Source organism: Triticum dicoccoides, chromosome 7A, assembly GCF_002162155.2.
Source record: "Triticum dicoccoides isolate Atlit2015 ecotype Zavitan chromosome 7A, WEW_v2.0, whole genome shotgun sequence".
Lineage (NCBI taxonomy): Eukaryota > Viridiplantae > Streptophyta > Magnoliopsida > Poales > Poaceae > Triticum > Triticum dicoccoides.
Genome location: NC_041392.1, coordinates 72,908,098 through 72,924,113, shown reverse-complemented (window position 1 = coordinate 72,924,113; position 16,016 = coordinate 72,908,098).

The window sequence follows — 16,016 nt, the reverse complement described above, 5'->3', positions numbered from 1 at the left end:
CGGTCCGCCCCGCGCCGCCTCGTCGCCGGTGGCCGCCGCCCCACCGACGCCGCCCTTCGCCGCCGCCTCGTCGTCCTCCTCCCGGCCGGCAAGTTCCCCGGCGACCTCCCATCACTCCGGCAAGTTCTTCAGTCCGGCCGGCGATCCTCGGAAAACATGCAGCTACAGTACCCGGTGAAACCCTAGATCTGGATCCAAAAACGTCGGTTGACTTTTCCCTCTCCTCTCAGTATTTTTGTGCAAATTCATAGTGCCGTAACTTTGCATACGTAGATCCGTTTTGGGTGTTTAGCATATCAAAATGTTCGTCTCAGAGAGCACATTATTTCATCTCATTGCATCATTTTCATTTGAGTTCATCTTGATGCCCGAAATGCTACTGGAAGAGTGCTATTTGAGTTAATTGTCAGATCTGCTGTTCCAAATAGCTATTTGTCATTTTTGCCATGATTATTGTGTGCATGATATGCTCCTGAGCTCTGCATGTGTTTTGTTATATGCTTTGCCGTCTTTCCAGAGGTGCTATCCATGTATTTTTGTGATATGTGTGGTGACTAGCACAAGCTTGCAAAGTGGTGCTTTCGTTAATGTTGATTTCAGGGACTTAGCAATTCCACTAAGTCCTTGATCTGTTTTTATCAATATGCCATATGTTCATGTTGTTTCCTAGTGATCCGTACCTCTTTTGAGGATGATCAGTAAGGATGCTTTGTTAATATTGTAGTGCTCTATCCATCCATGTCTTTGTTTGCAATTATGGAGCACCCTAGCTTGAGTCAATCGATCTCTACTTTTGCTAGTTCATGAATCTGGGTAGATTGTCTACTTGTTAGTGATTTTGCCGAAGATGTTGTAGTTGATCCGTGCATGCTATGTTGTTGTTATTACCATGTCTAGCTTATATAATGTGTATTCTTGATGGGTGTATGCTTAGATTTTCATGCCTTGCTCTGTAGCGAGTGCAGCGAGCTCGTAAACATGCCTACTTGATATCATATTTGCATGCTCCAGTTTTTCACTAAGTCTGTGATCTGATTATGTTTTTGCCATGTTCACATGCTTGCAATTGTATTTTCTGATCCCTTTTGGCTCAAGGTCACTAAGGGACTTTTGTTAAGCTCTTTGAGTAGCTCCATGCCATGCTTTACTTTGCCATGTTAAGTTCCTGTAGCATATAGTTTTCATGCTCCAAAGTGTGCTATCTGATCTGAAATTCCAGGCTTGTGTTAATTTCACTAAGTCTGAGATCTGTTTACCAATTGCAGTTTTACCATGTTTGTTTGAACCTGTTAATGGATGAATTGGCCGTAGCTCAGTGTTCATCTTTTGTTAAGCATCATGAGTGGATCCCTGCCATGTATTTTGTTGTCTTGTTTGAGTGTTGTAGCATATTTATCTTGATGCATTTAGATGGCTACTTGTTGTTTATCGCAGACCGATGCCATATTTGTTTTGCTTGCCATTTCCAAACCGTGCCTCCGATTCCGGTGTTCTTTATATCGTTTTCAAGCAAAATCACCTCACCTTTCCAGTGGCACACTTGGATTTCCAAGTTGAGGCAAGGTTCAATCATTCCTTGTCAAATCTTGCATATGCATCACATATCGCATCCCGCATAGCATACCATGTTTGCATCATGTTGTTTGAGCTTTGCGCGTGGTTGATTGCGTTCCTTTTGCTTGTTTGTCTTGTTTGGGTAGAGCCGGGAGATAAGTTTGCTAACGAGGAGCCCGTTGAGTTTGCTTTCGAGGATCTAGTCAACTCTGACAACTTTGCAGGCAAGATGATCATACCCTCAAAATCACTTCTATCTTTGCTTTGCTAGATGCTCGCTCTTTTGCTATGCCTATGCTACGATGCCTACCACTTGCTTATCATGCCTCCCAAATTTCCATGTCAAACCTCTAACCTACCATGTCCTAGCAAACCATTGATTGGCTATGTTACCGCTTTACTCAGCCCCTCTTATAGCGTTGCTAGTTGCAGGTGAAGATTGGAGACCGTTCCTTGTTGGGACATAATTTTCTTGTTGGGATATCACTATAATATCTTGTTATCTTCATGAATCTATATAATTGGTAAAGGGTGAAAGGCTCAGCCTTTTGCCTAGTGTTTTGTTCCACTCTTGCCGCCCTAGTTTCCGTCATATCGGTGTTATGTTCCCGGATTTTGCGTTCCTTACGCGGTTGGGTGATAATGGGAACCCCTTGACAGCTCGCCTTGATTAAAACTCTTCCAGCAATGCCCAACCTTGGTTTTACCATTTGCCACATAGCCTATTTTTCCCTTGGGTTTCCGGAGCCCAAGGGTCATCTTATTTAAACCCCCCCGGGCCAGTGCTCCTCTGAGTGTTGGTCCAAACAGAGCCACTTGCAGCGCCACCTCGGGGAAGCTCGAGGTTTGGTTTTTAGTTGTACGTAGTGTTCATCTGAGTGCGCCCTGAGAATGAGATATGTGCAGCTGATATTGGGATTTGTCGGCACATTCGGGCGGTGTTGCTGGATTAGTTTTACCTTGTCGAAATGTCTTGTAACCGGGATTCCGAGTCTGATCGGGTCTTCCCGCTAGAAGGTATATCCTTCGTTGACCGTGAGAGCTTGTCATGGGCTAAGTTGGGACTCCCCTGCAGGGATTTGAACTTTCGAAAGCCGTGCCCGCGGTTATGGGCAGATGGGAATTTGTTAATGTTCGGTTGTAGATAACTTGAACCTTAACTTAATTAAAATGAACCAAATGTGTGCGTTACCATGATGGTCTCTTATCGGCGGAGTCCGGGAAGTGAACACGGTGTTGGAGTAATGTTTGTGCAGGTCGTTCTCTAGTTATTCGTTCGTGCTTTGCCTTCTCTTCTCGCTCTCATTTGTGAATAGGTTAGCCACCACATATGCTAGTCGCTTGCTGCAGCTCCACATATTACCTTACCTTACCTATAAGCTTAAATAGTCTTGATCGCGAGGGTGCGAGATTGGTGAGTCCCCGTGGCTCACAGATTACTTCCAAACCAGATGCAGGGCCCGATGACTCCGTTCCAGATGATGCGCTTGAGCTCAAGTGGGAGTTCGATGAAGACTCACGCCGTTACTATGTGTCTTTCCCTGATGATCAGTAGTGGTGCCCAGTTGGGGCGATCGGGGCCGTGTCGCATGTTGGGTTGATCTTTTATTTTGGTACCGTAGTCGGACCATGAGTGTATTGGTTGATGTAATGCTATTTATGTACTTTGTGTGACATGGCGAGTGTAAGCCAACTATGTACCTTTCCCCTTATTATGTATTACATGGGATGTTGTGAATATTACCTTACTTGTGACATTGCTTTCAATGCGGGCGAGGCCATGCTCAAGTCCCTCGTAGGAGATATAGCCGCATCGAGGGCGTTACATCAATCCAGTAGGAGGCCATGCTCAAGTCCCTCGTACCTGCACAAAGCGATAGCTACTCGCAACCAACGCGATTAGGGGTTGTCAATCCCTTCACGGTCACTTACGAGAGTGAGATCTGATAGATATAATATTTTTGGTATTTTTGGTATAAAGATGCAAAGTAAAAAGTAAAGGCAAAGTAAAAAAGCAAAACAAGATTAAAGTGATGGAGATTGATATGATGAGAATAGACCCGGGGGCCATAGGTTTCACTAGTGGCTTCTCTCAAGAGCATAAGTATCCTACGGTGGGTGAACAAATTACTGTTGAGCAATTGACAAAATTGAGCATAGTTATGAGAATATCTAGGCATGATCATGTATATAGGCATCACGTCCGTGACAAGTAGACCGAAACGATTCTGCATCTACTACTATTACTCCACTCATCGACCGCTATCCAGCATGCATCTAGAGTATTAAGTTAAAAACAGAGTAACGCCTTAAGCAAGATGACATGATGTAGCGAGATAAATTCATGCAATATGAAATAAACCCCATCTTGTTATCCTCGATGGCAATGATGCAAGACGTGCCTTGCTGCCCCTTCTGTCACTGAGAAAGGACACCGCAAGATCGAACCCAAAGCTAAGCACTTCTCCCATGACAAGAACTACCAATCTAGTTGGCCAAACCAAACGGATAATTCGAAGAGACTTGCAAAGATAACCAATCATACATAAAAGAATTCAGAGAAGATTCAAATATTATTCATAGATAGACTTGATCATAAACACACAATTCATCGATCTCAACAAACACACCGCAAAAAGAAGATTACATCGAATAGATCTCCATAAGAGAGGGGGAGAACTTTGTATTGAGATTCAAAGAGAGAGAAGAAGCCATCTAGCTACTAACTATGGACCCGAATGTCTGAGGTAAACTACTCACACTTCATCGGAGAAGCTACGATGATGTAGAAGCCCTCCGTGATGACGGCCCTCTTCCGACGGAGCTCCGGAACAGGCCCCAAGATGGGATCTCGTGGATACAGAAAGTTGCGGCAGTGGAATTAGGTTTTTTGGCTCCTCTTCTGATCGTTTGGGGGTACGTAGGTATATATAGGAGGAAGGAGTACGTCGGTGGAGCACCGAGGGGCCCACGAGGCGGGGGGGCGCGCCCCCCACCCTCGTGACCTCCTCTTTTACTCCTTGGAGTAGGGTCCAAGTCTCCTGGATCACGTTCGGTGAGAAAATCACGTTCCCGAAGATTTTATTCCGTTTGGACTCCGTTTGATATTCTGTTTCTCTGAAACACTGAAATAGGCAAAAAAACATCAATTCTGGGCTGGACCTCCGGTTAATAGGTTAGTCCCAAAAATAATATAAAAGTGGAAAATAAAGCCCAATATAGTCCAAAGCAGTAGATAATATAGCATGGAGCAATCAAAAATTATAGATACGTTGGAGACGTATCAGGCATCCCCAAGATTAATTCCTGCTCGTCCTCGAGTAGGTAAATGATAAAAAGAGAATTTTTTATGCGGAGTGCTACTTGGCATAATTTCAATGCAAATCTTCTTAATTGTGATATGAATATTCAGATTCGAAAGATTCGAGACAAAAGTTCATATTGACATAAAAATAATAATACTTCAAGCATACTAACAAAGCAATTATGTCTTCTCAAGATAACATGGCCAAAGAAAGTTATCCCTACAAAATCATATAGTCTGGCTATGCTCTATCTTCACCACACAAAGTATTTGAATCATGCACAACCCCGATGACAAGCCAAGCAATTGTTTCATACTCTAACTTTTTCAAAACTTTTTCAATCTTCATGCAATACATGAGCGTGAGCCATGGATATAGCACTATAGGTGGAATAGAATGGTGGTTGTGGAGAATACAAAAAGGAGAAGATAGTCTCACATCAACTAGGCGTATCAACGGGCTATGGAGATGCCCATCAATAGATATCAATGTGAGTGAGTAGGGATTGCCATGCAGCGGATGCACTAGAGCTATAAGTATATGAAAGCTCAAAAAGAAACTAAGTGGGTGTGCATCCAACTTGCTTGCTCATGAAGACCTAGGGAAATTTGAGGAAGCCCATCATTGGAATATACAAGCCAAGTTCTATAATGTAAAATTCCCACTAGTATATGAAAGTGATAACATGAGAGACTCTCTACTATGAATATCATGGTGCTACTTTGAAGCACAAGTGTGGTAAAAGGATAGTAACATTGTCCCTTCTCTCTTTTTCTCTCATTTTTTTATATATTTTTTATTTGGGCCTTTTCTCTTTTTTGGCCTCTTTTTATTTGGGCTTCTTTGGCCTCTTTTTTTATTTATTTTATTTTTCATCCGGAGTCTCATCCCGACTTATGGAGGAATCATAGTCTCCATCATTCTACTCACTGGGACAATGCTGTAATAATGATGATCATCACACTTTTATTTATTTACAACTCAATACTTAGAACAAAATATGACTCTATATGAATGCCTCCGGCGGTGTACGGGATATGCAATATGACAATGGTGAATGTGTCATGATGAACTAGATGGTGGAAAGTTGCATGGCAATATATCTCGGAATGGCTATGGAAATGCCATAATAGGTAGGTATGGTGGCTGTTTTGAGGAAGGTATATGGTAGGTGTATGATACCGGCAAAAGGTGCGCGGTATTAGAGAGGCTAGCAAAGGTGGAAGGGTGAGAGTGCGTATGATCCATGGACTCAACATTAGTCATAAAGAACTCATATACTTATTGCAAAAATCTAGAAGTTATCAAAGCAAAGTATTATGCGCATGCTCCTAGGGGGATAGATTGGTAGGAAAAGACCATCGCTCGTCCCCGACCGCCACTCATAAGGAAGACAATCAATAAATAAATCATGCTCCGACTTCATCACATAACGGTTCACCATACGTGCATGCTACGGGAATCATAAACTTTAACACAAGTATTCTTTAAATTCACAACTACTCAACTAGAATGACTTTTAATATTATCACCTCCATATCTCAAAACAATTATCAAGTTTCAACCTTTTCTTAGTATTCAACACACTCAAAAGAAAGTTTCACAAATCTTGAATACCAAGCATATTATTATTAAGCAAATTACCATGCTATTAAGAGACTCTGAAAATAATTTAAGTGAAGCATGAGAGATCAATAGTTTCTTTAAAACAAATCCACCACCGTGCTCTAAAAGATCTAAGTGAAGCACATAGAGCAAAATTATAACGCTCAAAAGATATAAGTGAAGCTCATAGAGCAAAACTACTTAGCTCAAAAGATATAAGTGAAGCACATAGAGTATTCTATCAAGTTTTTAATTCGTGTATGGCTCTCTCAAAAGGTGTGTACAGCAAGGATGATTGTGGCATACTAAGACATAAATACACAAATAATACAAGACACTCCAAGCAAAACACGTATCATGTTGGTGAATAAAAATATAGCTCCAAGTAAATTACCGATGGAAGTGGACGAAAGAGGGGATGCCTTCCGGGGCATCCCCAAGCTTTGACTTCTTGGTGTCCTTGGATTATCTTGGGGGTGCCATGGGAATCCCCTAGCTTAGGCTCTTGCCACTCCTTGTTCCATGATCCATCAAAAGAATTCACCCAAAACTTGAAAACTTCACAACACAAAACTCAAAATAGAAAACTCGTGAGCTCCGTTAGCGAAAGAAAACAAAAGACCACTTCAAGGTACTGTAATGAAATCATTCTTTATTTATATTGGTGTTAAACCTACTGTATTCCAACTTCTCTATGGATTATAAACTATTTTACTAACCATAGATTCATCAAAATAAGCAAACAACACACGAAAAACAGAATCTGTCAAAAACAGAACAGTCTGTAGTAATCTGTAGCTAGCGCAAGATCTGGAACCCAAAAAATTCTAAAATAAATTTCTGGACGTGAGAAATTTATCTATTAATCATCTTCAAAAAGAGTTAACTAAATATCACTCTTATAATAAAAATGACAGCAGTTCTCGTGTGCGCTAAAGTTTCTGTTTTTTACAGCAAGTTCAACAAGACTTTCCCCAAGTCTTCCCAACGGTTCTACTTGGCACAAACACTAATTAAACACAAAAACACAACCAAAAAAGAGGCTAAATAATTTATTTATTACTAAGCAGGAGCAAAAAATCAAGGAATAAAAATAAAATTGGGTTGCCTCCCAACAAGCGCTATCGTTTAACGCCCCTAGCTAGGCATAAAAGCGAGGATAGATCTAGGTATTGCCATCTTTGGTAGGCAATCCATAAGTGGCTCTCATGATAATTTCATATGGTAATTTTATTTTATTTCTTGGAAAGTGTTATAGGCCCTTTTTAATGGAAATTGAAATCTAATATTCCCTTCCTTTATATCAATAATCGCACCAACCGTTCTAAGGAAAGGTCTACCAAGAGTAATAGGGCAAGAAGGATTGCAATCTATATCAAGAACAATGAAATCTACGGGCACATAATTTATATTTGCAACAATAAGAACATCATTAATCCTTCCCATAGGTTTCTTAATAGTGGAATCCGCAAGATGCAAGTTTAGAGAGCAATCATCAAAATTACGGAACTCTAGCAAATCACACAAAGTCTTGGGAATAGTAGAGACACTAGCACCCGAATCACACAAAGCATAAAACTCGTGATCTTTAATTTTAATTTTAATAGTTGGTTCCCACTCATCATACAGTTTTATAGGGATAGAAACTTTCAACTCAAATTTTTCTTCATAAGATTGCATCAAGGCATCAACAATATGTTCGGCGAAGGCTTTATTTTGACTATAAGCATGTGGGGAATTTAGCACGGATTGCAACAAGGAAATACAATCAATTAAAGAGCAACTTTCATAATTAAATTCCTTGAAATCCAATATTGTGGGTTTAGCAACATCTAAATTTTTATTTCTTTCAATTCCACTTTCATCAATTTCATCATTAAGATCTAAATACTCCGAATTTTTAGAATGCCTTCTAGGTAAAGGAAGATCATATTCAGTTTCATCAAGATTCATATTGCAAAACAAAGATTTAATAGGGGACACATCAATAATTTTTAGATCTTCATCTTGATTTTCATAGGAATTGGAGGAACACGCTTTAATAAAGGCATCTTTGGAAGCACGCATCCTAGCGGTTCTTTCCTTGCACTCATCAATGGAAATTCTCATGGCTTTGAGAGACTCATTGATATCATGCTTAGGAGGAATAGATCTAATCTTTAAAGAATCAATCTCAAGAGAAATTCTATCAACGTTTCTAGCCAAATCATCAACTTTAAGCAATTTCTCTTCAAGAAAAGCATTAAAATTCTTTTGTGAATTCATAAACTCTTTAACACTATTCTCAACTTCAGAGGGCATCTTATTATAATTTCCATAAGAGTTGTTGTAGGAATTCCCATAATTATTAGAAGGATTACTAGGATATGGCCTAGAATTAAAATTCCCTCTATAAGCGTTATTACCAAAATTATTCCTACCAACAAAATTCACATCCATAGATTCATTGTTATTCTCAATCAAAGTAGACAAAGGCATATCATTAGGATCAGAAGAAACACTCTCAGTAGAAAATAATTTCATAAGTTCATCCATCTTTCCACTCAAAACATTGATTTCTTCTGTCGCATGCACTTTTTTATTAGAAGATCTTTCAGTATGCCATTGAGAATAATTAACCATAATATTATATAGGAGTTTAGTAGCATCTCCTAAAGTGATTTCCATAAAAGTGCCTCCCGCGGCCGAATCTAAAAGATTTCTAGAAGCAAAATTCAATCTGGCATAAAAAATTTGTATAATCATCCACAAATTCAAACCATGAGTAGGGCAATTATGTATCATTAATTTCATTCTCTCCCAAGCTTGTGCAACATGTTCATGATCAAGTTGCTTAAAATTCATAATATCGTTTCTAATAGAGATGATCTTAGCGGGAGGAAAATACTTAGAGATAAAAGCATCTTTGCACTTGTTCCATGAATCAATACTATTTTTAGGCAAAGACAAAAACCAAGCTTTAGCACGATCTCTAAGCGAAAAAGGAAATAGCTTCAATTTAATGACATCATTATCGACATCTTTTTTCTTTTGCATATCACATAAATCAATGAAGTTATTAAGATGAGTAGCGGCATCTTCACTAGGAAGGCCGGCGAATTGATCTGTCATAACAAGATTCAACAAAGCAGTATTAATTTCACAAGATTCAGCATCGGTAAGAGGAGCAATCGGAGTGCTAAGGAAATCATTATTATTGGTATTGGTGAAGTCACACAATTTAGTATTATCTTGAGCCATCGCGACAAACAAGCAATCTAACACACGAGCAAGCAAGAGCAAACGGGCAAAAGAGGCAAATAGAGAGGGAGGATAGAGAGAGAGAGAGAGAGAGAGGGCGAATAAAATGGCAAGGGTGAATTGGGGGGAGAGGAAAATGAGAGGCAAATGGAAAATAATGTAATGCGAGAGATAGGGATTGTGATGGGTACTTGGTATGTTGACTTTTTGCGTAGACTCCCCGGCAACGGCGCCAGAAATCCTTCTTGCTACGTCTTGAGCATGCGTTGGTTTTCCCCGAAGAGGAAGGGATGATGTAGCAGAGTAGCGTAAGTATTTCCCTCAGTTATTGAGAACCAAGGTATCAATCCAGTAGGAGGCCACGCTCAAGTCCCTCGTACCTGCACAAAGCGATAGCTACTCGCAACCAATGCGATTAGGGGTTGTCAATCCCTTCACGGTCACTTACGAGAGTGAGATCTGATAGATATAATATTTTTGGTATTTTTGGTATAAAGATGCAAAGTAAAAAGTAAAGGCAAAGTAAAAAAGCAAAACAAGATTAAAGTGATGGAGATTGATATGATGAGAATAGACCCGGGGGCCATAGGTTTCACTAGTGGCTTCTCTCAAGAGCATAAGTATCCTACGGTGGGTGAACAAATTACTGTTGAGCAATTGATAGAATTGAGCATAGTTATGAGAATATCTAGGCATGATCATGTATATAGGCATCACGTCCGTGACAAGTAGACCGAAACGATTTTGCATCTACTACTATTACTCCACTCATCGACCGCTATCCAGCATGCATCTAGAGTATTAAGTTAAAAACAGAGTAATGCCTTAAGCAAGATGACATGATGTAGAGAGATAAATTCATGAAATATGAAATAAACCCCATCTTGTTATCCTCGATGGCAACGATGCAATACGTGCCTTGCTGCCCCTTCTGTCACTGGGAAAGGACACCGCAAGATCAAACCCAAAGCTAAGCACTTCTCCCATGGCAAGAACTACCAATCTAGTTGGCCAAACCAAACGCATAATTCGAAGGGACTTGCAAAGATAACCAATCATACATAAAAGAATTCAGAGAAGATTCAAATATTATTCATAGATAGACTTGATCATAAACCCACAATTCATCGATCTCAACAAACACACCGCAAAAAGAAGATTACATCGAATAGATCTCCACAAGAGAGGGGGAGAACTTTGTATTGAGATTCAAAGAGAGAGAAGAAGCCATCTAGCTACTAACTATGGACCCGAAGGTCTGAGGTAAACTACTCACACTTCATCGGAGAGGCTATGATGATGTAGAAGCCCTCCGTGATGACGGCCCTCTTCCGGCGGAGCTCCGGAACAGGCTCCAAGATGGGATCTTGTGTATATAGAAAGTTGCGGCGGTGGAATTAGGTTTTTTGGCTCCTCTTCTGATCGTTTGGGGGTACGTAGGTATATATAGGAGGAAGGAGTACATCGGTGGTGCACCGAGGGGCCCACGAGGCAGGGGGCGCGCCCTAGGGGGGCGCACCCCCCACCCTCGTGACCTCCTCTTTTACTCCTTGGAGTAGGGTCCAACTCTCCTGGATCACGTTCGGTGAGAAAATCACGTTCCCGAAGATTTTATTCCGTTTGGACTCCGTTTGATATTATGTTTCTCCGAAACACTGAAATAGGCAAAAAACAGCAATTCTGGGCTGGGCCTCCGGTTAATAGGTTAGTCCCAAAAATAATATAAAAGTGGAAAATAAAGCCCAATATAGTCCAAAACAGTATATAATATAGCATGGAGCAATCAAAAATTATAGATACGTTGGAGACGTATCAGGTGCCAATGGAGGTCTTAGGCAAGGAGGGTGAAGAGCGAATTTCTTCATGTACTTTGGAGTGACATACATGTACTCCCTCCATTCCCATGCCCATCTCATCTCTATCCTTTGTATGCGCACCTTGCGCCGATTCTTGTTCTCCTTGCCATGTTTGGCCACATCATGAGTAAAATATTCTTCATAAATGTCCTCAGGGATCTCAAACATTGTGTTGACTTCCAGTCTCTTGCCTCCCTTCTGAGGTTTCTTGCCATCTACCATATTCTTCAGCTGAGGATTTTGAACAATTGAGTTCTCTGAAGAAGTGTGCATTTTTTCTTTGAGGAACGCTGCAAATCCTATATACATAAGAAGTTGATCCCCACTATCATATTTATCTCAAAATGCACACATGCCACCTCATCAAAGGCCCGCCACTACATGCATGAGAAAAAGTTTTCCATTATTAGTTGATCTCATGCATACCTTTCACCTCACAACACATGCCATCTCATCAAACATCCACTCAAAATGCATGAAAAAAGTTTTCCATTACGTTATGACACTTATATTCAAAATATTTTCTGAGAAGTACTCCCTCCATCCCAAAATAAGTGCCTCAACTTTATACGAACTTCAGTACAAAGTTGTATTAAGATTGAGACACTTATTTTGGGACAAAGTTCGTATAAAGTTGAGGCACTTATTTTGAGACAGAGGGCGTACAATATATAATATTTGTTTTTAGCTTTAGTTCATATATTATTAATTCAACTATGGAAACTTCATAGAAGCAAATCACTGAAATATATGGCAATCAATTCCCGTAGCAACGCGCGGGGTATTCTCTAGTGAGTTAAGTTGATGAGAACCTAGTGATTCAGCAGCGGACATGAGTACCTATGAATAGAGTATAGGTGCGAGGAATTTGGAGAGGTCATATGCGTTCTCAAAAGTTTTTGCAAAATGAACAAGTTTGAGGAATTTGACCAGTGACGTCTTGAGGAATTTCACTAAGCGCCTTTTGAATTAGGTTCCAGAGTTGTATAGATTGAAAATCCACACAATTGAGGAATCTTGAAGAAAAAATGTTGCTTAAGAGAAATAGATCAAGAACAGATGCTTGTGTGAGGTGTTTAAAGTGTGGAAGTTGAAGAATAAACACCTTTTGAAGATTTGTGGAAATCATTAGAATCAACAAGGGCAGTAAAAGTAACTTTTAATTACCCTTGACGAAGAACATGACAAATTGGGAATGCGGATTGGAAGTTCGTCGGTCCAGATCTTCCATGCCCTAACTTGGCAGAGGAAGACAGCTACGACGGCGGCGGAGCGAAGAAATCCGCGGCCGGCGCGAGTACGACGACTACGAGGTCGAGGCAGTGAAGCGCTTCCTCATCGGCGACAATGGAAGTAGCGGCGGCGCTAGGTCAGGAAGCTCGAGCGAGGGGAATTGAGGTCGAGCAAGGTAAATGCAGTCCGAGGAGGTGAGGGGTATATATAGCCGAGGTGAAAAACTGCTCGCTCGAAGAAATTGGATCAACGTGCCCCTGACTCTTCTCATCCTAGCGACATGTGTCACCCACGTACAGAGCGGTGGCGATCGTGTGAGATCGTGGGTGAATAGATAATTCTTAAAGTGGGAGGTGGAACGGTTTAGGCGGCAAAATCCCAAAAATTTAGATAAGAAAATGTTAATGTTTCATTTGCAAATTCTTCAACTGACAAGGACACAGTGATGACTTTGAATGGGTTTCAAATAGAACGCACATGAAGAATTTGTGAATAGGCTAGGTTGAGTATAGCATAGAGGGGGAAGGGTCCAATCACATTCACTTAGCAGAAAAGGCAACTTGAAGAAATAGCAATGAGTGAATGTTATAGAGGACTAAAACCCATATATATATATATATAGTCAATGAAGAACACAATCGGAAAGAGCAAAGACAATGCAAATTTGAAGAATTTGAACAACTGAGGAATTTCAAAACTAAAGAAATACTCAAATTGAAGATTTTCAACTTTTGTTGGTGGTGTGACCCACCGTATAAGAATGATGATTTCAGACGCCTCGTACAATTGTCGTAGGGCTCTGAGAATCAAATTCATCGTTAATTTCTTCACACTTAGAGGGTTAGTCTTCATTGATTAAAGAAAAAACGTTACTTCGTGTGTTGCACATCTCAGTCATCAATTTTGCATAAGTGTTAGGATGTGTGTCCTTTTCAAAGGACATTCGAAGATTCTAAGATATTTAGCACAGACCGAACTTGCTAAATTTCTTCTCATCCAAGGGCTTTGTGAAGATATCGGCTAGATGTTCTTCAGTCTTCACGTGCTCGATGGAGATATCGCCCTTCAACACATGATCACGAAGAAAATGATGACGAATCTGAATGTGTTTTGTCTTCGAGTGCTGAACTGGGTTATGAGCAATCTTGATGGCACTCTCATTGTCACAATAGAGTGGAACATTCTTCACATTGATGCCATAGTCCTTGAGTGTTTGCTTCATCCATAGCAATTGAGCACAGCACGAACCAACAACAATGTATTCAGCTTCAGCAGTAGAGAGTGATACGCAGTTCTGCTTCTTCGAGGACCAACATACCAAGGAGCGTCCGAGGAAATGGCATGTGCCTGATGTTGACTTGCGGTCCACACGATCACCATCATAGTCAGAGTCTAAATATCCAATGAGATCAAAAGCCGAGCCCTTAGGATACCATAATCCAAGTGTTGGAGTGTGAGCTAGATATCGAAGAATATGCTTCACAGCCTTATGGTGTGATTCCTTCGGTGTAGCTTGAAAACGGGCACACATGCAAACACTAAGCATAATATCTGGCCTAGATGCACATAAATACAATAAAGAGCCAATCATGGAGCGGTATACCTTTTGATCGAAGTCAATACCATTTTCATCAGTGCATAGATGGCCATTTGTGGGCATAGGGATTTTGACTCCTTTGCAATCTTGCATGCCGAATTTCCTCAATACATCCTTGAGGTATTTCTCCTGAGACATGAAGATGCCGTTATGCTGTTGACGTATCTGAAGTCCTAAGAAGAATTTCAATTCTCCCATCATAGAAATTTGATATTCTCCAGTCATCATATAGGCAAATTCATCACTGTAATGTTGGTCTAGTACAGCCAAAAATGATATCATCAACATATATTTGGCACATGAATAGTTCATCATCATAAGTTTGGTGAAAAGAGTTGGGTCAACTGAAACGGGTTTGAAGCCTTTCTTCATGAGGAATTCCTTCAAAGTATCATACCACGCAAGAGGGGCCTGCTTGAGGCCATAGAGGGCCTTATTGAGTCTAAAGACTTTGTCAGGATGCTTTGGATCTTCAAAACCTGGGGGTTGAGCAACATATACTTCTTCCTCAAGCTTACCATTGAGGAATGCACTTTTCACATCCATTTGATATAAGATGATATTGTGATGGTTAGCATAAGCAAGTAATATGCGAATAGCCTCAAGTCTAGCAACAGGTGCAAAAGTTTCATCGAAGTCAATTCCTTCAACCTGTGTGTAGCCTTGAGCTACCAGCCGTACCTTATTCCTCACCACAAGGCCATTTTCATCTTGCTTGTTGCGGTAGATCCATTTGGTGCCGATGATATTGTGCTTGCGTGGGTCTGGTCGCTTGACAAGTTCCCACACATTGTTGAGCTCGAACTGATGTAATTCCTCTTGCATTGCTTGAATCCACTTAGGCTCCAGAAATGATTAATCTACCTTAGTGGGCTCTGTGATAGAGACAAAAGCAAAGTGCCCACAAAAGTTAGACAAATGTGAAGCTTTTGAGCGTGTGAGAGGACCTGGTTCGTTGATGTTGCTGATGATTTTCTCAATCTGCACTTCATTTGCGACGCGAGGATGTGCTGGTTGACGAAGAGGAATTTTTTTAGCATTTTCTTACAAGCCATTTCTTCAGGTGCACCAGCATGATGTTCTTCATGATCAGGATTGACTTCTTCAGCAGATTCTTCAGTAGGAATGAAATCCTCAGTAGCCTTGAACTTGACGGTTTCCTCGGGTGATTTTTCATCTAGCACAGGAGGTAGGTGCTCTCTTTGCGAGCCATTAGTTTCATCGAACCGCACATCTACAGTTTCAACAACCTTGTGGTGATAGGTGTTGAAGACTCTGTAGGTGTGTGAGTCCTTTCCATAACCAAGCATAAAACCTTCATGTGCTTTCGGTGCAAATTTAGAATTGTGATGAGGATCTCTAATCCAACATTTAGCACCGAAGACTTTGAAATAACTCACATTGGGCTTCTTGTCAATGAGGAGTTCATATGAGGTATTTCTGAAGAATTTTTGAAGATACACCCCTGTTGATGATGAGGCATGCAGTATCAATTGCCTCGGGCCATAAGCAAGGAGGCGTCTTGTATTCATCAAGCATAGTGCGAGCCATCTGAACAAGAGTCCAATTCTTGCGCTCCATGATGCCATTCTGCTGAGGAGTATAAGGAGCAGATAACTTGTGAGT